Source organism: Lichenostomus cassidix, chromosome 4 (assembly GCF_008360975.1).
Source record: "Lichenostomus cassidix isolate B80296 chromosome 4, HeHo_3.0, whole genome shotgun sequence".
Lineage (NCBI taxonomy): Eukaryota > Metazoa > Chordata > Aves > Passeriformes > Meliphagidae > Lichenostomus > Lichenostomus cassidix.
This window is the reverse complement of record NC_139484.1, coordinates 22479431-22505032: the sequence shown is the minus strand read 5'-3', so window position 1 is coordinate 22505032 and position 25602 is coordinate 22479431. Positions and strand designations below refer to the sequence as shown.

Sequence of the window (25602 nt, the reverse complement as noted above, 5' to 3'; positions counted from 1 at the left end):
GCTTTTTGCAGGTACTTAATTCCCTTTTCCTTAGATGTTGGTTTGGAGATCATACTTTCTGGTATGAGAGGGCTGTTCAATCAGAAGTTACCAACTGCAGAGCAGTCCTAGCCACCTAAGGAGTGAGTAATTTGATTGTCTGTTTGATGTGTAAGTTTTCTAATAAGACACACTTTTATGTAAACCATTTCTAATGAAAGTGGGTAGCAGAGTGAGAAGCACTGGAAGCTTAGCTGTGAGCGCTACACGTTATATAGTTTTTAGCATTTAGGTATCTGTCTTGTAAGTAAATTCATTACAATGCCAGATTTTTCTTGTTGGAGTTCTGGAGCCCTTTATGTTTGTGGTTTTTCTCCTTCTGCTCTTTCCTTAGCACCAAGTCCAAAAGGAATAGGAGGGTGGGTGGGATTTTCAGCTCCTCATGTCTTTTCCCCTAGCAGGGGCATCACACTCTTTATCCACAATAGCTACTCCAGTTGCACTTGGATTATTGTGCAGTAGTGTATTGAGAGTTGCCTGAAGTTGCTTTACTCTTTGAACAGGTAAAATGGCTCCCCTGAGTTCTGAACATGAGAATTCTTCAAAGCAGTTGCCAGAGAGCTGGGAGGGGAGTGAGGGGACTGCTGATGAAGTCGGTGTAAGGGGTGCCTGTTGCAGAGCAGGTCATTAATCAAAATTCTGAGTTGTTGCAGAAGCATTAGGAGAGGTAAGTGGCTTACTTAATTCAGAACTGAGACATTATGGATAAAGCTACACTGCTTTGTAGCATATTCACAGTAAGGGGCTTTAAGGATTGGATTATTGCCATCTGCAGCAATCCCTGATATGAAAAAAAGGAGTAAGAAAGGTGAAGCTGTAATGTGCTGCTCTCCTGTGAAGTTGGTTGCCCGTGAAATGCTGCTGTGACCTGGCTGCTGCTTCTGGAGCTGTAACTGGTCAAGACAGTCTGCCGAGTGTAGTGAGGCTGGTGAGGCAGAGCCGCAGCTGTGTCATTTTCCTGAGGCAAGTTCAGCGCTGGTGAGCTAAGCAGAGAGGAGTGGGCCTTCCTCTAATTGCTGGTCCCTCAATACCTTGTGTATACAGAATCAGCACGTGGCCAGCATATTCCTTGGTGCAGGCTTTCATGTTAGCAGCTTCTCTCTTTCCCTTCACTAGGGATGGTGCCATTGTCATTCTGTCTGCTTATCCTGGAGCTGCCAGGCTGGAGCAGAGGAGAGAGGAATACAGGTTAGGTGTCTCCCTTCCTTCTGAAATTGATCTGTGCTTCCACTGCAATACAGATCTTGGTATTTCCACTTGTCTGCTAATTCCTACAATTGTTTCTGGAAATGGTGTGTGCTGAGCACTGGAGGTAATGCTTGGAGTTGTAGGGGTGAGTAGCAGAGTGAATATTCTGTCTTTGCACAATCAGTGAATGTTGCAGTGCTCTAGACATGAGCTAGAAAATAACAGGACATAAAATGTCAAGATGGCCATCTTAGTGTCATCATTGTGGGTTCATAACATTTTTTTCTGAAATGCCATGGGCCTCCGAATTTTATCTGGATGGCTTTCAGGGATTGGCAGCAATGACATGTACTTCCACATCCAAAGAAATTCAGGAATATTGCTGCATCATGTCTTTGCTGATTCTGCAATGCAGTAGCATTGGGCTGTGAGCCCAAATCATGGTGAAAAGATATAAAATTTCTGACCCAGAGGTAAGAAGAACCGAATGGACAAGACTTAGAGCAGAAGAGAGGTAATCACAGGAAAATGCAAATTTTGGATGAGGAGATAGAGCTTTTGTTCTTTTGGCCCAAGTCCTTAACGAGAGAGCTATAATTAGGCTAGAATTATCTTTATGGATTCGGTGCTGGCAAACTCAAATTCAACTGCCTCTTAATTACCATGCAGTATCTTTGCAGTCTTTTACTCTTGAATCAAACCTCATTTTCACTCTTTCTGCAATGCCACAGTGTCAGGTCTGCACAATACATGACCACGTAGGAAAACCTCCTTCCTGCTCATTCTTCAGTGATGTCATTCTTCATAGGTTGATTTGTCTTCATTTCTCTTATAAATATTATGCTGGTTCTCCTGTAAATATCTGCAAAAGATCCAATTAGAGAATTACAATCGTTTTAGTGCTTGGGATATTTCTGTAGTTTATGACTTTGGTTCAAATGTCACGATAATCACAGAATTCATAAAATCCTACAGCAACAAGAGAGGTCACATGTCATGCAGCTTGGCCTTGGGGACAGCTTTCTCCCATGAAAACATGTCTTCTGAGAGCAGGGCTGGAAAAGCCAGATAGTAAATTATTGTGGCTTGGCCCTAGTGTTAGGACGTGTTGCTTTTAGGGGAAATAGATGTTTTTAGCAAGGGTCAACATCGAATTTGATGTTTAATGTTTCAGTAAGCTAAAAAGTAATGTTTGAAACTACAGAGTTGCTTCTCTAGTAAGACTTAGCATGTGGTATTTCATTTATTAACTTCTGTGCCCTAAAAAGACTTTTGTTGCTTATTTGTTTTCTTAATGGTGAGAAGGGCAGACATTGTATAACTTCTCAGGCAGCAGCGATTATGCAACTGATCCTGTTATTGTGGAGCCAAAGTCCTTCCTAGTCCATGAGCACCAGCTGCTTGTGTTGTGGGTGCTGCTTTTTCCTTTTCTTTCTTCCCCCCTGCCCACCCCCCTGATTTGTGAACAAGTTATTTTTTTTCCCATGTTGCTGTTTCCTTTTCTTTCCAATGCCTGTGAGACAGTGGCTTGTTTGGGTTCATTCTTCAATTCACTATGCTGCAAAATCAAGCTGTCCTTGTACATCATGGGAAGTATGAAGTGTATAGAGAATAGAGCTGCTTGATACTTTATGAGTATATAAGAAAAGGCATGGATCAAGCTTGGATCTAAATGAAATATTGCAGATGGCCTTTGCTGGAGTTAAGGTCAAAAGTTACAAGTTCATGTTCTTATGATTTTAGAAACATGTAAATAACTGGTGTTTGTTTAGTTTGTTGGTTTTTTTCCCTTCCTTCAAAGGGTGGGCCTGAGAGAAATTTCAGTTCTCTCCCCTGGCCCTGCCTGGGATCACCAAATAAAATATTGTACTCCTGTGTATAAAATGAGGTAGTTGTAAATTTCATACTTTTACAGCCAAATGATCTCACTGCAGTATAATAAAGGAGTTAATATATTGTAAAAATGCTTGCCCTATTCACACTTCATTTGCAGTTCAGTTTTACGTCGTGTCATTTTCATTTTGTGTTACATGGCTTCCTGTGAGTGTAGGTGACCAAGGCTGGCTGTTTTGATCCATGATAAAACATTTGGAGACGGGACAAGAAATGGTAGACTTGTAGGCTACAGTGCTGTTCCCTGCTTACAGATGAACTGAATATACCACACACGAGTCCCAGCAGAGGAGAAATAATAGTTGATCTGTGATACTACAGTGTTTGCTGCACTGCTTGTTGCCGTGTCAGATGTGATCTGCATCAGTCATAAATAGGCTCTAGAGCTTAGTGTCCTATATCAGGAAATAAATTAGGGTTAGAGGTTTAAGGTCCTTACTTAGTTTGTAAGTCTTATGCTAAAGAAGTTATAGGGAGTGCAAAGGTTGCATTTTCTTGGTCACAGTGCCTCTACTGTAGACTGAGGATTTGGAGAGGTAGCAAGGTGTCTGCCATTTGTAGGAAATTGTGGTCCTTTCTTCTGGGCTATTTTTGTTGGAATTTCTTTTCCTTTGGTGGCAAGTGTGCCCCTGTTGGCTTTCAGCAGACCAGGCACGCAGAAGATATTCTTTTGCAACCCAAAGACTGGATGTATAGCATGTATACTTCAATCTTGTCTACTCATACCTTTCCCCTCCAATTTCTCATGACAGGGACATTGAGTTCTGACTTATAAGAGACTATGCTGTAGCCACATTTATCACAGAGTTTCATGATTATTTCCATTGTTAGTGAAGGTTCTTCTAGAATTCTTACCTCAGCCCTGCAGTTCTGGCACTGTGAATGCCAGAACGTTGTACTTTATCAGAGCACCTGCTACTGGGGGAACCCAGAAAGTAATGATGAGAAGGGAAGGGTTGTAAAGATTTTCCTGGAACAATACATAAAACCAAAAAGAAGCTTGATATCATGGCTAATTCTTTGTCAGCATGGTGGTGGGAATGCCCCGGTCTAATGTAGAATTCACAAAAACAGTGCTTATGTAAAGCAGAAAACTTGATTAGGAATTTTGAAATTGCTTTTCACACCTTAGTGAAATATTCTGTGGTCCTAATAGCAGTGTGTTCCTGGAGTATTTATAGTTTACCTCCATGTCTCTGCTTTACATATGTAGTTTTTCCACTTGATTCATCAAATGGTTCGAGTGATATGATCCTTGAGGAGCATTTAACAACTGTTCAGCTGTTTCAATGAATACATGCATAAATTAGTGTGTGATTCTGGTTGACAAGGTCTGGTGCAAACTGGTAACTTAAAAGACTTTCTTTTTCTTACTATTGTTCTCAGAAAGTCAGCAGTTGAGTTAGAAATCTTAGGAATAGAATAGTTTAGGAGGAAGATGTTTCTTTGCTGCTTTGGTGAAAAGATTTTTTTTCCCCCTTTTTTAAACCTGGTGGTTTCTTTTCCAAGTTGCAGTTACCTCGATCTCCCCTTAGTGAGGTGGTGTTTGGTTATTGGAGAGTTTATTTGCTGTTGAAGGCAGTGGAAAATGATAATTCTATATGTGTTTCTTTCGAATTGCAGCTGAGGGTTGGTACCAATTAACAGTGGTGTGAGGAGCACACTGGAAATGAACAGCAGCTTGGGCTCAGTAATATTCGTGAAGAATTTCTTTTTCAGTCTGTACTGTCTTTCCTATTAAGTGCTGTTTGGATTTTCTAATTAACTACTAAGGACATATTCATGAAATATTCTCTTAAAAGAGATTTCAGACTAATCTGTCCATTGTACCTTTACTCTTACAAGAGGTAAATCTCAATTGTGTTACCTGGTAAGGAGAGACATGAGAAGAATTTTGATCACGAGTGGTACTTGATCACAGTGTTTAGAGACTGTTTGCACTTCAGATCTAGATCAAGAAGAGAACTGAGGCAGTAACTTTTCTCTGCAAATTCAGCAAAATATTATTGCTGAAGTTGGTCTCTTTAAAAAAACTAACTCCAACTTGATGTTTCCTGACAGACATTGGTTGCAATATGAAAATCTGTCTTGTTTGGAAATTGAAAAGCATGAAAATTTAGTATCTTATCTTGTTTAAGCTTTTTTTTTTTTTTTTTAAAGAAGTGAAGCCCTTATAAACTAGGAAGTTGATGACATCAATAAGCTTAATGACTGGTCTTGTACAAGAGAAGTATATATGCTGTTTTCTAGTTCTGTAGTATCTTTCTTGAGCTCTGTTTCACCCAATCTCACTTTTTAAATGTGTTCATTTTGGCACCTTATGGAATTCAGCAGTGCTCCTCATTTTGTCAGAGAAAACCTAAATATTTCTGATTATGTCCTGAAAAGCTCAATTCCTTCAAAATAACACCTCATGAACTTTGGTTTGTTTTTTAACAATGTAGACAGCAAGCCAAATGTGACATTTCTTTATGGAATGGGTAGGAATCTACAGTCATCAAATTATGGTTACCTGGTGTAATTAATGATACTTTTCAGAGTAACTGTAAAGACACTTCCTTTCCCCTGGAAAAATATATCCAAACACAATGAAACAACAGTTTAAATAGTGTTAACAGGTAGCTTTTATACCTCACCAGTTTTTAGCTTTTTTTTTTTTTTTTAACTTCCTCTTTACTTATTTCTCATGTAGCAGAATGTTAATGAAACTTCATTATTGGCTTTGGGTTTGTTTCGTTTTTTCTTCATTATGGACTTTTTTTTTGTACACTTTGTTATGGCGCACACAATTTTAGCCAGAATTACGCTTTTCTGATTTACTTTGGTAATTCTAGTGCAGAATTTTCCAATAGTCTTAGCTTTTCAATAGGAAAATAATTATGACCAACTTAAATTGCATTTAATGTCAGTAGTAAGATTCCTTCATTTGGGAAATACTCCAGGCAGGTAGTAGAGGAAGAAATTGTGAAAGAATGAAATTGTTGGTAGCTCACAGGCAGAGGAAGAATAAATTCTTCAAATTACATTTGCAGCAAGTTGAGTAAGAATGTGTTAAGGGCAAGGAAGGCTCAAGATGTATCATCAAGTAGCTGTTAGATTCCTCTTCCTAAATGTTGTCCCCTTTCCCTTCCTCAGCAAAAAAACCCGAAATCAAACCAAATAACCTGCCCCTCAAAAAGAATAAGATAAAAATCAGCATGGAAACAGAAACTTCATGTACATGCAAACTCAGTAATTACAAATTTGTTAGAAATATTTAGTGATGAAGATATGAATCTGTGCCTGTCTAACAGGGAGAGGTGGAAAATGAGTTAAATTTCTGATCTGTTGATCTTTACACTTAAGAGGTTTCTTCATGATTGGTCATGCAGATCACACAAATATTGAGGTTACTGGGTGACCAAAGAAACATTGTAATTTCATATTGGCAAGTGACACTTCCTTGAGTCATTCAGTGTCTAACCTTTTGTCCCCCCTATGCATATTGAAACTTACCCATTGGAAGTGATCTGGATCTGAAATTTACATCCATGTGTTTTCACAGATTTTGCTCTTTGAACATTCACCCGTGGTTTTTTATGTAAAGACATCACGTCTGAAGTCTTGGCAGGATGCTTTTTGTGTGTAATACATGCTTGGAGAAAAAGAAAACATGGAAAACAAAATCTGTTATCTGCATTCTTACATGTTCAACTTCTTAGGATTGCTAGGCAATACATCAAGTGATACTGTTAAGTGGAGGATAAAAATGGGTATTACTTACTCATCTGAATCTGATTTAAGTTAATAATGATCAGGAGTGTGTATTATGAAGGATCTTGATTGGCTTATGATCTCTCTCGGATCTAACATCTCAGAAAGAAAGGAAAAAGGAATGAGTGACTTGAGGGATGAAGGGATAGTCTAGGGAGACACTTCTGAGCAACAGACTAGCATGTTTCAAGTGCTGAGTGCTGCTTTCTGAAAGGAGAAAGAAGTACATGGTCATAATTTTTGCAGATGATTTTTAGAGTGAGTCCATTTAGACACTTCTTTTTTCTTGTAGGACTTGTTCTACAGTACCTTAGTGTCCCTTCAGTTCAAGAAAAAAGAAAAGTCAATTAGCTTAGTTTATTAAGTGTCAGTGATGAGCTGCACAGGGCGGTCTGACCCCTGTTTGTGGGGAGGTGTCTGTTCAGCTTGGGATTCACTACATGAAAAGGTGAGTTTTGGCTTTGGACACCCTTTGATTTCACATTGCAGACTGAAGCAGGTATTAGGATATTCAGTATCATTTGAGTCTGCTGATGTTTGTTGGGATTTTTTATTTCTAACACTTGTATTAGCTGGGCAAGACACGAAAAGTTTGATGCAAAATGAGATCCCTAGCAGGTGCCAAGAAGGCAGAATCCAAAGCTGTGAGGACTTTGCAGGCAGTTTGCAGAACCAGCTCTCCCAGGAACACAGTAAATGATCTTGGACAATATTCAGAATATCTGTCTTCTCTCAGAATGGTGGCAGTAGTTCAGTGGATTTCTTTGTTTCCATGTAGTTACTAGAATAAGGCATAATCTCATTTACTATCAGATGCTGGTAAACGGTGCAGTAAAATAGGCATTTGTGGTAATTATTGTCTTAATGTTCATTTTCTGTCATGCCTTGTTACTTCATTTAAGATAGAAATTGGACTTGGAGAGAGCTGTCTAAATACATACCAGCCTTGCAAACTTGCAGAGTATGAACAACTGGTTATAGGTGGGAGTTCAAGGAGCTGAGTAAAAAGACTCTTCTTTGAGATGAGAATCGAAGTTCTGCAGCACTCTCCTGAGAGGTGAAGGCTGGCACATTGTGATGACATGACCAGCACTACAATAGCTGCAAAACATTTTATAGCTGCACATGGGCTTTAGAAACAGATTCTGGGAGCTTTAGATTAATGGTGTATTGTGTGGTAGAATAAATAAATCTTTATTATTAGGATTTATGTAAATCATCAATTTTGACTTGTTTAGCTGCAACATTGAACATAATCTTTAGGCTATTCATAACCATTTAAATACATAGTGATCTGTTCTTTTGGTGGACAGGTCACTTACTGCCTTAACTCTCTCTGAGCTGGCAAAATTCTCGGTCAAAGAGAGGCATGACCCCCAGACCCTCTCAGAACAGTAACATTTAATTTAACAGCAAGGAAACAACTTATTGAAATACATGCCCTTCAAGGCTTGGAGTCAAAGGTCAGTGACCAGAAGAGAGTTCTTGTAGAACAGAAATAGCTACCTGAAAACCCAGAAATGGAAGCTCTGCTGCAAAGCTGTGTCTTCTGATCCCTGGATATACCTGGACACCAGCTGTGCAGCACACTGCCTAGGAACTGTGTGCTGAGCTCAGGGCAGGAGCGCTGGTGGGAAGTGTGTGCGGCCTGGCTGGCCAGTTACCTGGAAGTCTGCTTCCTCTCTGCCAGCTGCCCTAATTTTCCTTTCTCTCAACACGCACTGAGCAAGTGGCCTAGTGCTGTGAGTGGCTCAGTGCTGTGTTTGAAGGTGAGGACACTGTTGAGGAGGTGCACATAGGCTGAAGCTGCTCTCCAGGAAGCACAGCTACATCTCCATTAGCTCTGGGACAATTTCTCCGTGTCGCCGATGGACAAAAGCAGAGATTCACCAATGCAAGAATTAACTTGATGCAAGACAGCTCTTGCCTTTTATGACAGTGTTACCTGAAGTACAGCACCATGTAAATGGTTGTGCTGCTGCCAAAGGCAGCTCACCAGGACAGCTGCTTTTGGGTAGTACCCTAGTCTCGACTACAGATAGGACCACCAAAATGTTGCCATGCCAAGATTCCCTGTGATCCTTGTTAAGGAAGGGCTGTTAGCATAGGTCAAAGTGTTGCCCTTGCACTGCAGGTGCTGGAGAAAAACTTGTCACAGGATTCATGTGCTGGACTAGGAGACTGGTAGAGCTCTTGAGGAACCTGCTTGGAACTTGCAGGGCTGGATGTGAATCAGATACAAAAGGCTGCTAGTCAGAAGGTCTGTATGCTTGGGGAGGGCCTCTCCTCTGCCCAGCATGTTCTGTAGTCTGTCTGTTTCTGTTCTTTTCCTCCTGTTTTTCATGTACTGCAGACTTAATGACTGGTTTTCTGGCCCCCAAGTAGATGCCTGGAGAGAAAATTATGTCCACAGGTGAAAGGTTACCTTCCCTGTTGTAAAGTGTGGTGAAAGGCAGGAAGCTCAAGACTGCAGAGTGAAAGTAATCCTTGGAGTTCGGAGGTTTAGGAAATCAGGGCAGTAAGTCAGCTGACTTTGTACATTAAGTGTTAGAAGGGGTCACTGGGATTAAGACTCACTCTATTCATGACAGTGGGGAAGAGAACCTCTCAAGGTATCCCAGGTTGGGAGAAACCTTGGCGGGGCAGTAGTCCAACCTCCTGCTCACAGCTGGATCAGCTCTGAGATGGCACCAAGTTGTACTGGGCTTGACCCTGTCATGTCTTGAAAACCTCCATGTCTGGAGACAGCACAGCCTCTCTAGGCCCCATTCTGGTGCCTCTCTGTCCTCAGTGAGGGAATAAAGCTTCTCTTTATGTGCAGTCTGAACCTCTCTTGTATCAATTTATGTCTGTTGTCCCTTGTCCTCCCACCATGCAGTACTGTAAAAAGCCTGGCTTCGTCTTTGGTTTGCCAATAGCCTGTGGCACCTTTTAATATAGGTCAGCCTTCAGTCCTTGTTAGGAAATTGTAACTTCGTGATTAATTAAAGTAAATAAAAATTAATATGAGCTTGGAATTAACGACAGGGATAACATAGTGATATATTGATTACATTATGCAATATAACATCAGTGAGTGTAGCTATATTGAGCAAGCTAGCATGTAGACACTAATTGAGAGGGAAAAATCTTTATTTACTTTGGAGTGTACTGTTTGCAACGACTTACACACTTCTCTTTGTAAAAGAAACAAATAACCATACCCCCGTCAGTGAGGGAATCGAACATAGTATTTAAAATTGTGTTGCAAGCCTCCAAATATCAAGGTAGTTGATCTGTTCATAGGAATGCCAGAGCGTCTGTCCTCCAGGCAGGTATTTGACTTTTGGATTTCAGAATTTTAGATAGCAGTGATTTAGATAATCAGGATTTGTCTCTGTATCCAGAGGGTTTTATTCATTCCTGTGGAAAGCTAGAGAGCTAGCCCAGCATTAGCTTCCTGAAATTAACCCCTCTCTTACTATTCTGGCTTTTACTTAATAAACCCCTCTCTTACTATTCTGGCTTTTGTTTTCCATTTGATGAAGCAAAATGTTATGCATGTTCATGTAGGTTTATTTTATTCATTCATAAATAAAATAAAAGTGTATTTTTTATATAGGAAATACACTATTTCAGTGTGTACTTGACTGATCTGATTAAGAGTCCTGTCCTTGGATATCTGATCAAGTTATAAAGTCTTTCTATGGTCACTAATCTGTATTTCAGAAGAGATGACCGTGTAGAAATTTTTACTATCTTTATCTTCTTGGAGATGCACAGGGATAAGATGAGAGGCCCTGGACACAAGCAGCACAAGGTCAGTTACAAGCAGGGCAGAAGTTTGTACCACGAGGATAAACAGCACAGTTGGTTTCTCAAAGAGACAATGAGATTTCCAGTGTCTGAGATGCTCAGAGCTCACCTGAGCAACTGACCTAAGCTGCTCCTGTGTTGAGCAAAGGTTGGGCCACACTGAGCTTTACAGAAGTCTTCCATCCTGTGTCATTCTGTACTTATGTGCAAACAACATCCCACATTTCAGTGACTGAAATCATAGTGCTGTAACATTAAGACCCAGTTACTTGATTTGAAATCCTCTATGTAAAAAAGACAATGCTTCTTATCAAGCAATATAATTAAAGAAATTTTACGTTACAGGTGACTTGCAAGTCAGTTCAGCATGTGTATGTAGGGAGCATCTGGAGTTTAGCACTGACACATTGTGATTTATTTCTACAAGAAGCACTTTTCTTTGCTGTTAAGAGCAGAAGACTGTATATGGGTGACTGAATTAATGCATCCTTGGCAAAGACTTTCGTAAATCGAGGATTGAGTGAGGTAGATGAGAGCATTCTGAAGACAACTTGAAATAAATTTTACTAATCTATTTAAATGTACATGGTTTTGATGGTTCATTTGGAGAGGGAATTAGCATTTATTTCCATTTGGAGCATCAATTTATAATAGTAGATATTATCAAAGCATGCAAATTTAATTAGGGAGTAATTAAAAGGTGAAGTAACATGAAGCGTGTATGACAATTTTCTTGTTCCTTTTTCAGACTAATTTTGGCTTTGACTTCACATAAATGCAATTTATGGAGCATTTCTTTCCAGTGGCATAGAAATCAGGTGTTGCATTAAGTCTTCCTGACTTCCAAATGACTGCAGTTACACTGAAGCAAGATTTGGGCTGTCCAACAGAGCTTGCCTGCAATAAATGACACTGGATTTATTTCCTTGACTTTCATTGTCTTGCTTTAAAAAAGCTTAAGTTGTTGGTGTTAAACTTTCCTTGCTTTTAAATTGTACCCAGTGCCAGATGGTTGAAGTTCTGGTTTTGTGTAGTGCCTCTCTGCTCAGAGGATGCTTCTGGAGGAGATGTGAATGCAGCTGTAGCTTTAGCTGTTTCTCTAGAGTGATATCTCCTTTTTTTGTATCTGGTTGGCCATTTGCATCTACGACTTCTCAGGCCTTGCTGCGTTAAGAAGGCATTGAGAAGAACCTGGCTGAAATGCAAGACTAGAATTTTTTAGGGTAAGGAGGAACTATTTGAAAGACATAGGAGTGCATGATGCCCAAGATATCTGTTAAGGGTTCTGTAGTTTATTTTTAGCTCTTGTATGACTTCAGTGAAGAGGGGCAACATTTAAGAGTTGTATGTAGTAGGGTGGCTGCAATAGTCTGTCATTAAGACCCCTTTTGTGGGGCTCCTCCCATTTGCTCTTAAGTTTGAAGGTGTTTTGAGGGTTGGCATGGAACTTGGCACGTTGTTGCAGAGAGTGAGGTATCTCAATTTTTCTTTTTCCAATTTCTTTTTTTTTTCTTCCTCTCTAAATGTGGTTAGTTGTTGGGTTTGTATATTTTCCTTCCACCTCCAGAAAGCTTTATTTAAGCTGTGGTAGTGTTTCCTCCCTGCCTGCCACTATCATCTTTCTCGTGTTTCTGAGCTGTCTTACGCTGGGTCTTGGGGGCAGCAAGAACACCGAGTTATGGGTGACCATATTCTAAGTTGAAGACGGATGGAATAATTGTCAGTGAAAATTTTTAAGCAGTTTGTGGTGACAATTGTCTGTAGACTTAGGTGTGTCATTTTTCTGTTTTCTGCTGTGAACCTCTGGGGTTCACATGCCTTAATGCATTTCCTTCATCCTTCTTGAGCAGGAGGAGGTTAATAGAGTCTTCAGTAGGAAGTGTGCATTCATTTGGAAGAATGACAAGAATGCTGAGAGTTTGGTTTTATAAACAAAAAAGCAAAAGAATCCAGGAATACCTGTGAGGAGAAGAAAGTATGCAGGTGCTGGAATTGTGAATTTTATTGGTAACAGATGTGGTACCTTTCTTTGCTTCTTCCTGCATGTGGTTTTACAATGCTAGAGTTTATTTTAGTAGAAGTAGTGAATAAGAAACAGTAATGAAGAGTGTTTTGGAGGGAGCCAGAAACTGGAGGTGTTTACCTGTTTGAGGTTTTCATTTGTTGCTTTTTTACAAAAGGGTCTGACCCTTATGTTGGCTTTTAAGGTCTTGTCTTTGTCAGAGGGGACATCTGGCTCTTTAATCCTGATCCTACTGTTAAAACAGCTGGAAGTACTTAGACAACATATTGCCCACATTTGTATTTTTTCTCTCGAATTTTATGTACAGCAGAAATATATTGTTGCCAAAAATATTTCTCATCATAGCAAGCAGTGTGAATCCAGATCCAGGCTCCTGCTGGTCTGTGGTCCTGACCTCTCACCTCATCTGGTTAAAGACAGGCTTTGACATCATGTCCCTTGTAGTGCATCTGAAAGTGAACCAGTGAGGTAGAGAATGCATGCTAAGCACACATCTCTGCTAGAAAAGGCAGAAAATGTTCTTGGATCATATAATGTTTATGATCCCTTTGAATTCGTTCCATCAGAGGCAAGATTTTATCTCTGCCGGATGTGGAGTAAATGCTAGCACTCAGCTGCTGTAATTCCTATGAACAACACTTTATATGTAATGTCTTCCTTGACTTCTCTTTGATATAATATGTGAGCTTTGTAACTTTGCAAAACATGGAAGCAGGTAGGAAAATGGGTGGTTAGGTCTGAATAGGTTTCAGTTGAATACCTGTGATGTGTGTTGGCATGAAAGAAACCTTATGCTCTTGTAGGGCTTTCGTTTTTTAATATTCTGATGGCACCAGTATGGTATGCATAAAGTTGATAAATGCGTAAAGTTTATCCACAGAGGAATATTAGGAAAATATCTTAAGTAAGGGGAAAGCAGCCAAGATGGAAGTCTGCGTAACATTTGTCTTTCTTGTTCAGAAATCAGATGTACATAAAAGCAAATTTTTATGGTGTTCCTCTATCAGTTTTCTATCTTGCAGGAACCATGTAGTTTGTGATTGCTGAGGTTTTGTTATTCAGCACTTTTTGTATGATGTCTGGTGAGGGTAGCAATCAAACTCTATTTGATTTGTTAAGCTCTAGAAACAGTGAGTACTGAGATACTGAGTCAAAATAAAAAGAGACCTAAAACATCTGGTTGAATACCTAGTGGGTTGTAGGTCTGGAAATGTTTATTACAGCAAGTAAATTATTTAAATGACATGGACAAAGGAGTAATGGCAGCTAAGAGAAGTTATTCAAGTCATAAATACATATCATTAGAACTTGATTTAAACTTTTTAACATCAGTTCTGAAGACATATGTTTGGATAAGAAATAGCTAAAGTTCAGTTGACACAAACAAAAACACGTTTATACATTAAAAAATTATAATGCAAGAGTACATTTATTATAAAATGCATGTTAATCCAATGGACTTTTCATTTAAAAATGCCAAAAGAGCTTCTATTTATATGATGGAAAAATATTTTTAATTATCTTATGTAACTATGCAAACTACCTAAATAAACTCATGAAGAAATGCCTGTAGATTGGGACTTGTCTGAGAATGAAAATGCCTGTTAAAATTGATGGTAACTGCTGTGAAGTGTCACCTAGCTTTTTATTGGTCATGCTCAAGCTGGCCACCCTAATATTATGTTTTGAGAAAATAGTTGCAAATGACATGTTCCATCTCTTTGAACCAAAGGAAAGCCCTTCAGTGCAGCAGGGAGCTTTATGTAAGCCGTGGGTGGGGGTGTTTTTGGTGGCTGAGGCTTGTTTTCTGAATGACACTTGAATTCTGGAAAATAATAGACGTGGCTGCTGCCAGGGTTCAGTGGTAGGTCATGAAAATGAGGTGTTGCAGAGCTCGGCTGTGCTGGTGTTGGCTGAATCAGATGCTGCCTGTGTGTGCAGCATTCTGGGGAGGAGAAATCACCAGTGTGTTTGTTTTGCACTGCAGGTGGAACCACGGTAACTCCCTGTTGTATTTGTTACTTATGGTTTACTTTTTCATGAGGTAATTGCCACTTGAGACGCTTTTGAAGTGGTCAGGAGCAGACACCGGATACGGAATGGGCAGTTTGGTTCTTCGCTGTGCTGCTTTTCCATTGTGGGTTTGAGCAGCCTCTGGATAGTGTGTGATCTGCAAATGGGAAAGCCATTAGCCAGAGAGCAAGGTGCTGCCTGTCTGGAGAGGTTCAGGGTAAACTTACATTCTTTTCTGCATCCTTTCCGCAGACAGAGATGGGCAAGGAAGCCTACAAGGCAGCACAGCCATGGAGTACCATGCTGCTTGCATGCCACCAGGAAATCCATTGTCCCTGTGGAATGTCAGGAACCTAGTTCGGATGGAGTGAGGCTGAATGCCTTAAGAAATCATCTAGGAAAGCCAAATCTGACTCTTTTTTGAAAAACATAGATCCCTTCCTCCAGGAAAGGGTTTGTTCTCAGTGTTTAACATGCCAGTGTGTATATTTCTCAGAGATATTTCTCCTTTCCACTGGAGACTTGACTAAGCAGGAAGGTGACCAAGCAATGCCACCCTCTTGGCACTGACCAGAACTGGTTCTCCTTTCTCAGAACTTGCAGCAGGGTTTTTGTCAGAGTAGCGTAGTTGGAGGACACAATAGCTGCCATTTCTGCTTGAGAGCTTCTGAGTCTTCACTAGACTGGGGGGTGTGAAGAGACTGGAGTTGTTTGAACTGTCTTTGGTGCTTCCAGCATTTTGTTGTTTGTGACCAGTGGGTTCAAAACTAACTTATTTTGTTACTTGTGCTTCTTTGGAGGATGTCAGTGTCTTGGGATATTCAAGGTTGAAAACATATTCCTTCTTCTCATAGCTAGAGGTAGGTGGTGTGTGCTACTGGTTTTGCAGTCACTTTTGCTAACTGATGGTCATAGGGAAATTTAAAGCTTGGGCAATACTGACGATTGGTTGATGGAAGTAAAGTAGGACTGCTTTATTTTTTTGCCACCACAGAAGACATTCAGTTCTTGTTAACTATGTTTAAACAGGACCTCCTGCTCCCCTGTGTTTATTGGTTTTGAGACTGCAAGTCAAAACAATTCACTGTGTAGATGCTTTTGATAAAGTCTTTCTCAAGCTATTGTGACCCTGACAAAATATGGAAGTAGGGTAAATGTAAGGGAATCAGGACTTAGGCACCAGGCATTCCAAGAATAATATGGGATTATAGATAAAATGTAGATAAACCTTTGGTTCAGGACCAAGTAAATAACACTTATGAAAGAGGGGTTGCAAGCTATCTTCAGGGTTGTAGTTCCTCATGGCCTTTTTTACAGTTTTAGCTGGAAAATATGCTGATACTACCCTTTAATTTCTGCTCAAGGAAGCTTGTGGGTTTTGAGTACTTGTAGTGTAACTGGTCATTTGAGCTTTGCAAATATAGCAAGTGTTAATTAAGTTTAGTGCAATCACAGTCTGATCTGATTTGAAGCCCAGCACCTCCATTGTCTGTATTTAAAAATAAAAATCTGTCATTTTGAACCGGAGAGGCTGTTGGTTATATAATAACTTTATAGAGTGAAACACAGTTGAAGATAGCTGAAACTGCAGTTCCCTATTTGTTTTAAGGTTTGTCCAGTAACTGTTCCTATGACAAAAGGACCATTTGTTTATCCTCTTAGTTCAAATATTTACTTGCTTCTGTAGAGATAAAGTAAAAGTGCTCCCCCTACTTCTTGTATTTCTGAGTTCCATGGTCCGATTTCTACTGTTTCACATGCTGTGAACACATGTGGGTATTTGGTAGTGGCTGGTGGCTCCTTATTTTTCCCTATGAACAGATGAAAGTGGAGGGAGAAGGTTTCATGGTCATGGAGGATGGAGTTAGAAGAGAAATTCTCCTTTAGTTGTTAAAGGAGAAGTAAAAAACTTGCTTGCGCATGCCAGCAAGTTAGTGAAGTTTTTAGAGCATGAAACAACATTGTAACAAAATGTTGTATTGTTTTAAACTCTGTAACACCTCTCTGAGCAAGATTTTCACATTACTCCCATCTTTCTTAAAAAGCACTTCAAAAGTACCTGATGCTGTGCTGCTTCTTTTACCCCAGTCAGTTTCTCCCCACTAAAATCTTTTCTGTTCCTTATAATGTACAAAACAATAAAACAACAAATTATGTGAACTGTATTATGAAGTTTTTCCAGTGGCTTTTAGATATGCCTGTACTGTGTAGTGCACTGTTGAGTAAGAGCACCTGTACTAATTGTGCCAAATGGGGCTGACTGGGAATCAGAGGTAAAATAATCAGAGGTCTGCCATCTCATGGCTAATTAACCAAGGTGCAGCATTTCACCTAATAATCTGCCAGGTCCTACAGTGATCACTGCTGTGTTTACTGCCTCTACTGCCTGCCTTGGGTTAGCTGGAGAACATTGTGGTAATGGATTCATGGAGTCATGCTGAAGTGAGCTCAGACTCAGTGCCCATTGTTGGCTTTTGTGTGTCTGCTTGCAAATTCTAAGATGAATATTTTATAACTCTGAAAACACAAGGCAGACAAACTAGGGGAGAGGCCAGGGAAAACTGCATTCAGTAGCTTTGTGGTTTCTTGGCTGGGTTGGGGTCAATGTAGCTTAGTTCTTATTCTCCTGCTGTAATGATGAGAAATCACTTGGTTCCTCAGAGAGGTGCTCTTGCTGGGCATGGGCTGTCAGTGCATTAATTACTGGGCTTGCACTTTGTATTAACTCTTTTAGCAGTTCACGTGCTCTCAGTGAGTATCATTTAATCAGAGAAATACTGCTGTGTATCAGTTTCTAGTTTGCTGCAGTTCCATTTCCCAGGGCTGTTGAAAAGATTTCTTAGTTTGTGAAAGTCCAGTTGTCATAGGAATGCTTCCTCTTTCATTTCAGAGCAACAAAGCTCTGTGACTTTATTGTCACATTTATGTTCTAACCTTTTTCTCTTTTACCTAGTGAGAGAGCATCTTTGGTGTTGAAGAGAAACCTCGGAAAGGAATGGGCCCTTTTCTCTTGAAGCTGTTTGCCCTGATCCCAGGAATGCTGTAGAGGTTAGTGACGTGAATGCTGAAGAGCTTTTGTGGAAATTGCCTTTTGATTTGTAATTGGCACACTCTTCAATAAATTCTGTGTGAAGCAGTTCATTTGCCTGTCACAGAAAGAGAGTTAATTCAGGCACTGTCAGAACACAGTCAGCTTAAAATTGCTGTACCCAAACAAAATTTAGGATTCTGTTTATCTGTGTGGATGCTGTAGAAATGCATCACTGGGTGGTCACAGAAAGTTGTGTGGGTGTGATGCATGCTCAGAGACAAGCTGCATTAAACTTGGAGGTTTTAATCAATAGGTCGAAATAAAAGGTAAGAATGATCATAATGCATGACACTGTAGTTCCTGATTCATCTTTGAGTTTCTCAAGTCTCTCATTTTTACTTTGAAAGAAGAATATTCCTGATCTTCAGTAGAATTGACAGGGTAGGAAGGGTCCATTCTGCATCCACACAGAGGTAATGCTATCTCTACTTGTGCCTCAAGTGGCTTGTATTTTGGTGTTATATCCTAGTTTATTTGGGTTTTTACAAACTGTATAGACTGCTTGCTATGAATGTTTTTCCCCAGAGCCCTATAGTCCTGCTACAAATATTATGGCCTACAAGAGGCTGCCTTTTGCAACTAGAACATTGTCTAGTTTACTTCTGTGTTTTTCGGAAAGCTAACAAGGATTAAGATTTATCACCCAGTGGATTACTTTTTAACTAGTGAAGTAAAAAACCAGCTTGTATAACTGTTAAATTCAGTAAGGCTTGTTTCTGCTGATGAAAAATGAATGTAGCAAGTAGAACTTGATGGAGTAAGGGGAGGGGGAAATGGAAGAGGTAGACATGTTGGAAGTGCTCCTAAAGCAAAGAGGTGAATTTCCATAGGAGCAGTTGAGTTAAAATCTATTAAATCTGTCTGTCTGGTTTACTGTGAAGGATTCTGATCTTTGTTAACTTACTTTAGAAGCATAGGTGTGTGTGGTGTGGGTACTGAAGAGTAATGTCCAAGCTTTGCTAGGACATGGTTAAACATGTAGACCCTTCTGGTGCAAAAAGAAAAAAACAGTAGGAAAAAGGCTGCAGCATGTCACAGACACAGAAAGTGAAGAGGTGACCCAGTGGGAAAAGACTTGTTAGAACAAGGAAATGTTAGTTGGTATCACTCTTTGAGGCATGTAGAGCTCAACAACTGCAAGTGCTGCCACTTCTTATCGAGAGCTTTAGTCATTGATATAGTCTCACCATCTTTATCTTGTTTCATATGAAATGGAGAGTTGTAAAGTGTTCAAGGGAAGGTATCACTTCTAATTTAACAAAAGTATACAGAAAGAAACCCCAAAGCGCATCCTTGCATGTGAAATCCTGCACTCCAACATCAATGCTTTCATTCTAGCTCTGTGCTGCTGCTTTTGTTTCCAATGTTTTATTCATTAACAGAAAACACAAACCTGTCCACAAGGGGATCTGACAGAAATACGCCTTTTTTTTACTTTAATGGAAAATATGTAAATCCCTTCAACCTATTGTGTTTAGATTTTTTTTGAGACATATAGATACATATTTTCTACTTTATGGAGAATAAAGGAAGATGAAAAGTTCGTCTCTTCTCATGTTAGTCTCCCTCTTGACTTAGTAAAAACAGTTGGTTTCAAGCAGCCTGTTGAATGCAGACTATTCTGTGAATCTGTAAAGACTGTCTTGTTAGAATCATGATCTGCTGTTCAGAGATTTATGTAGGAAATACTTCCTTGGCACTTCATGCATCCTGTTCTTCCAGTTCTGAGGACATGCAAGAACTGGCAGAGCTTAACAGCTTGCTTTTAGGGCTGTTTGGTTGTATTCCTTTCAGACCTGAGCCTGCTATATTTGATTTGGTTGAGCTCTCCATGGAGCCACACTGAGTTTCCCTCCAGCTGTGGCATGACTTACCTCTAGCTACGTGGATAATAGTAAAAACTGTGATGCAGTTTATGAGCACATAGGAGATAATGAGATAAGGGAAGACAGCCAACCAACATAACTTTGCCAGGGAGAAAATTGTGTCAAACTGATTAGTTTGCTTCCTTGACAGATGAATTAGATTAGCGCATAAGGGAGGGAAGAGATAGAAGTGATACAAATAGAAGTGTATAAGGTTTTGAAGGATGTTCTTTTGAGTGTAATATGTGTAGTGTTTTGGGTTTTTTAAATAGGATCTTCCTTGAGTTACTGTATTGCAGGAGCAAAATTTATTAAAAATGGTTCTGTGGAGCAGTTAATAGGGATTCAGGATCACTTGGAAAGGCATTTGAAGTGGCTTTCGTACTAGCTTGTCGTGCCAGGGTTTGTCAGTGACACCCATGATTTAGATTTTTAGTACATGGAGTAGAGTTTACTTGTAAGATGTGCAGGTGATGTCAGTTTGGGAGTAGCCATTATGGGCACCACAGAATGTTGATATGAAGCTATTTGTCATTAGGGTAAGCTAAGTGTGTGTGCTGGCTTGACCTGACTCACCCTGTGTTTATTTTTTATACTGCAGTAGTTCAGTCTGTGTATATAACCTAATTATGCTGAGTTTACTGGGTTGGATGGCCTCTTCCTACACTCACAGCACAGCTTGTGGTACTTTTCTATCCTTTAGTACAACTGCAGCGCTGAAACCTAGAACCTGAAAGGAAGTGTTAGCTTATTTGTAGGAGTTCCTTTACTCTGCCACAGAGAAAAAATGTATGAGTAGGGACGAGTGACCATATTTTTCAAGGGCTTCTGTAGAATAAGATATGAAATATGGAAGTGATTGTCGTCTTGGGATGGTGTTGGAGAAATCTGACATACTGCTTTGTTCTAAATTCCATGTGATAGAAAGGGGTGTTTGTGTGCCATGCTTTTGTATACACAATGCTCTTCTCATAGTTGTCAGGTTATCGTGAAAGATTCATTTCATGGCTCCCTTAGGGGTAAACACCAATATTTCACACTGGGTCAGTAATTTTTGCTAGCAATAGACTAATGCCTGAAACTCCCTTTGACATGTTCCCATCTGTTGGTGATGTCATAGTTTCTTATGAATGTGAAGCAGAGTGAGGCAAAAGAAAAAAAAAAATCTATATTTAGGTTATCTCTGTGGGGATGCTGCTCTCTGTTTCTGTGATCCCTGCTGTTGTTTTCCTGACTTCTTGGGGGGTGGCTCTTTCTCTTTGGTGTCTTAGCAGATGTTTTTGTAGCAAAACTACAAATTAGGAAAGTACACCTTAGCAGCAGAGAGTGGTGCACCAGTGGTGTAATTGGAATAACAAGAATGCTGTGAAAGTTTCGTTCCCCATCTTCTGTCCCAAAGGAGAGGGTGGTATTGGAAGAGCCACTGCTGATCAGTCATAGCCTATGAAAGGCAAGCCTTAGGCAGTCCCTTGGAAAGAACTCGTAAGTCCCATAAATTGAAACAAACTGGAGGCACAGTAAACCTAGTTTTAGAGCTTTCTCTTGTTTGATTTTAATTTCAAGCTGCCTGGGAGAAATCTCAAAGGCACATTCTTGTAGATGCAGGAATAACTGTTCAAAGTGCTGGGAGATAAAACTGATATGCAGCAATTTTTACAAGTGAGGAAATAATAATGCAGAAGTGTGCTACCACCTGGCTGTGTTGCTCTGAGGGTTTATTAGAAGTACTGTTTACTCTTCTGTGTTGCTAAAAGGTCACCTTAGAGGAAGACAGAAGTAAAATCAAATTAAAGAAAGAAATGTACAATAAAATTGGATATTTGGATGTATAAGAGAAGAAGCCTTTGCTGTGATAATATTGTTGCAATTAAATTCTATTATTGAGCATTTATTGACCTTATTCTTTCATGTGCCTTTGTCAACATATTGCTGGGTTTCACTCTGTTTATTGCAATGTCTTTGTCTTAAAAATAAAGAAGACTAGTTATCCTCATTCTGTGCACTGCTTACTGTCAACTCTTAAAGGGGACTCAAAACCAGACAAAAGGGGTAGCATTGAGAAAGTTTTGTTTTACCCCTTGTGGGGAGCGAGTTCTGTCCCCAGGTTCTTTGCATCCAGAAACAGCCAGGCACAGTGCAGGTCACCTAAGGGAGCCTGTGCACTTCCACAGATGCACTGCAGAAGCCAGGACTTGCATAAAATAACAACTCAGTGATTTCTGTAGCTGTAAGTGACATTACAGAGCATTTGATAGACAATTACTGTCTCTTTTTGTGTTTTCTTCTTAATGTTTTTTCCTCCAGCATGGAAGTTTGTTTCCTTAGTGTGAGTATTGTGAGTATGTTTAGGTGAATCCAAGGGAAGAATGTGAATAAACTCCATGTCAGTAGTTGTGCTTTAATAAGTGGGTGTTCAAGCTCTTTTCTGGGATAGATCTAGTTAAAGAGCAGTGTCCACTGTAGTAATTTTCTCCTTCTGGGAGAATTCTTTTCAGAGAACTGCTGCTTCAATCCTGATTTGCTTTCCATACCTTTGGTTATTGCTGGGGAAAGGGGCAGGTATAGTGGTGAGACGTAACATACGAGTTTAGATAACATAATGGATTTCCTTGGAAAATACTACCACTTCTGAATAGTGGTTGTTATTGAAGTAAACCACTTGACAGTTCTAGATTGTATGGTGCTGTGCATGAAAGTGGTATTGCAAGCTAGACTAGTAAACAGTGTTGAAAAACTGCAACAGAACAACAAATCCCCAAAAAGCAGGAAAGTTAATCAAGAAAATCCACGTTGCATCTGATCTAGATTCTGGTAAGGACTGTCTCTTGTACTTTTATTTTTTTCCCCAAAAATAATTAGTTCTATTGTAACCAAAATTGAAACATGCTTACTTTCCTGTGAGATAAGAGAAGCAGGAAAATGTCATTTTACAAATTAATTTGTAAGCCATGATACATCATTCTCCTTTGCAGTGACTGTGCTGCCAACCAGATGTTTTTTTGCTCGAGCACACAGTTTTTCATCTTGATCTGTTGCTTGTGTGATTTTGATTTATTCTTTGTGAAGCAGCTAGATCAGTTAGTGTGGCCTGCACATTGCAAGGCAGGAGGAGGAATCCCTTCCGTTCTTGTCCCAGCCCGGCGGGAGGGAGCAGCTGCTCCTTGCTCACAGTCACACCCGCCTGGGCACTGGTACAGTCGGCACGGGGGGCTGGCACTGCAAAGCTCAGCAGAGCTGCCTGACTGCCAGAAGGATGTTTACTAACCAAGTGGCTTGGAGGCATAGGAGCTTGTCTCCTATCTCTAGTATCTTACAAGGGGAGGACTTGAAAACTAAGATGCTTGCGCTGAACTTCAAGAATTCAAGGTAGGATGAGACCTAAATGAAACCCAACTACTCTTATTTCTTTGCATAATACTTTCCCCCCTTGACTAATATTTAATTCCATGACTAACTCGTGTGAAGTTGTACCTCTTGTTGTCAGACTTGCTGTTATAGGAGAACCAAAGCTGAGATTTAGTCAAAATCTAGTGATATTTTTGAATAATGTAAGTAATGTACCAGTGCATAATTATCTGTGTTTAGGATGTTAGCTCTAAAGGCCAACAGAAAAATATGCAAAAATAGGTAGTTTATATTTATTGTTCCAGCTAAAGAAGAAAATAATTGATTTTAGTTTGTCATGTGTGTAGTTTTTGAAAGATAGCTAATTTGAGCCTTGAGTGCAGTAGTTGTGCTGTGAAACAAGCTTCTTTTTGAGTAATGTTACACCTGTTCTAAGAAATCTAACAAAGTTGGAGAAAATAGTATTAAAATAGTGTTTTCCCTGTCTCCCAAGTGCTATAGGCTTCATTTTTTTCTCTTTGAATAAGAGAAATTCACTTTTTGGCGGTTTCTCACTGTCCTATTTAATCTTCTAGTGCACTGCAAACTTGTGTTGAGAAATAATTTATTCACTGTGAAATACAGCTTTTATTTTGGCACTATTGCCAAGCAGGGCTAGAACCTCATGAGTAATGAAGAGAAAAACACAAATAGTTTTGAAACTAGTTATGGTAAATAATAAATATACCAACCTCTTTATTGGCAATCAAAAGTAAACATAATAGTGGATTTTCTAAAATGATGCAGCTTGGTCCCTTTATGACAGACACCAACTTTAGTATGCAAGAATATCTACATCCACTTTGGTCATTTAACAAGTGTGCCAGTGAGCATCAGAAAAATATTCTCACTGGAGAAATGGTGAGAGCTGGACAAATGCATTCACTTGAGTAATTAATATTGCTTTGAGAGTCTGCAGTTTTAGTGTGCTTTGTAGATTTGAGGTTTTTCTTGTTAAGTTGTTTATTTTGTGTGGGGTGTTTTGTCTTTCCTTTCCCCACTTTTATTTTTTCCCGTTTAATCCTTGATCTGACATATTCACTGCTGGGGACAGAAACTTTGTAGCTCTGAGGGGATACTTCTAAATCCAAACAGCTCTATCCTGCCTTGGATCTGTCCCTGGCTTTCTCTGCAAGACGGGCTCTATGCAGAGTTCTGGGAGCAGCAGTCTCTTGTGGGGAGCTACAGGGGAGTTAGAGCTGTTTTCTCTAAGGAAAGATTCACAGACAGCTATTTTGTCTTTACTCTTTGCTCCATGTGAGGCTCCTGGGAAGTGTTTTCATGTGCAGTGTGGTACAGCTGTGTCCAAAGCCAGGCTGGGAGCCCAAGATGAAATCTAGCTCTACCTGCAACCCTCAGGTGTTTGAAGACTGAAGATGAGACCAAAAGAGGTTAAATTGCTTTTATCTGCAATTTGTGACTGTCATCTCCAGGGGATCTTCTGCCACCCAACAGAGAGGGGTCAGGGAAGGAGGAGAAGAGAGGGAAGGTGAGGAGAAAAGATAGCGCTTTTCTTCCATTGTTACAATACTTGCTTAATTACACAAAGCATAGGAATTGTTACTGCTTTTCCCGGTGGTGGTGGTTGTTCTTACAAAGGAGCAGCTGAGGGAAGTGAGGTTATTTAGCCTGGGGAAAAAGAGGCTCAGGGAGGACCTTAATTGCTCTCTACAGCTGCCTGAAAGGAGGTGCTAGTGAGTTGGGGGTCAGTCTCTTGTCACTAATAACAGGATGAGAGGAAATCACAGAATCATTAGAGTTGGAAGGCACCTCTGGAGATCATCCAGTCCAACCCCCCTGCCAAGGCAAGGTGACCAAGAGCAGGTGAAACAGGAACATGTCCAGGTGGGTTTGGAATGTCATCAGAGAGGGAGACCCCATGACCTCGCTGGGCACCTTCAGTGTAAAGAAGTTCTTCCTCCATGTTGAGATGGAACTTCATGTGTTTTAGTTTATGGCCATTGCTCCTCGTCCTGTCACTGAGCACTGCCAAAGAGTCTGGACCATCCTCTTGGCACCCACCTTTGTGATATTTATGTGCATTAAGGAGATCCCTTTCAGTCTTCTCTTCACCAGACTTAACAGGCCCAACTCCCACAGTCCCTCCTTATGAGAGGTGATCCAGACCCCTCAACATCTTTGTGTCTCTCCTCTGGACCCTCTCCAGTAGCTCCTTGTCTTTCTCATCCAAAAGATCTCAGAATTGAACACGACGCCAGATATGGCCTCACTAGGGCCGAGTAGAGGGGCAGGATCACTTTCCCTGACCTGCTGGATGCACCCCAGGATCCTGTTGGCCCTCCTGGCCACCATGACACTGCTGGCTCATGGTCAACTTGCCACCCACCAAGACTCCCAGGCTCCTCTCAGGAGTGCTGCTCTTCAGCAGATCAGCCCCCAACCCATGCTGATACTTGGGTTATTCCTCTCTAGGTGCAGGACCCTTGTTTGAACCTCATTAAGTTTCTCTCCACCCAGTTCTCCAGTCCATCAAGGTCTTGCTGAATGGCAGCACAGCCTTCAGGTGTATCAGCCACTCCCCCCAGATCTATATAAGC

At 40.3% G+C, this 25602-nt stretch overlaps 1 protein-coding gene across 10 annotated transcripts in view; it reads left to right on the top strand.

The window, feature by feature from the left end:
- Positions 1-25602, top strand: part of WDFY3 (WD repeat and FYVE domain containing 3) — a 152190-nt gene that overhangs the window by 15444 nt on the left and 111144 nt on the right. For 8 of the 10 annotated variants that reach the window (XM_085058239.1, XM_085058245.1, XM_085058243.1 and 5 more), the window contains exon 2: positions 17658-17752. The exons of the other annotated variants lie outside the window; for them this stretch is intronic. The gene's annotated coding sequence lies outside the window, so the exon portion shown is untranslated. The remainder of the gene's footprint in view (positions 1-17657; positions 17753-25602) is intronic. 10 annotated transcript variants of the gene reach the window in all.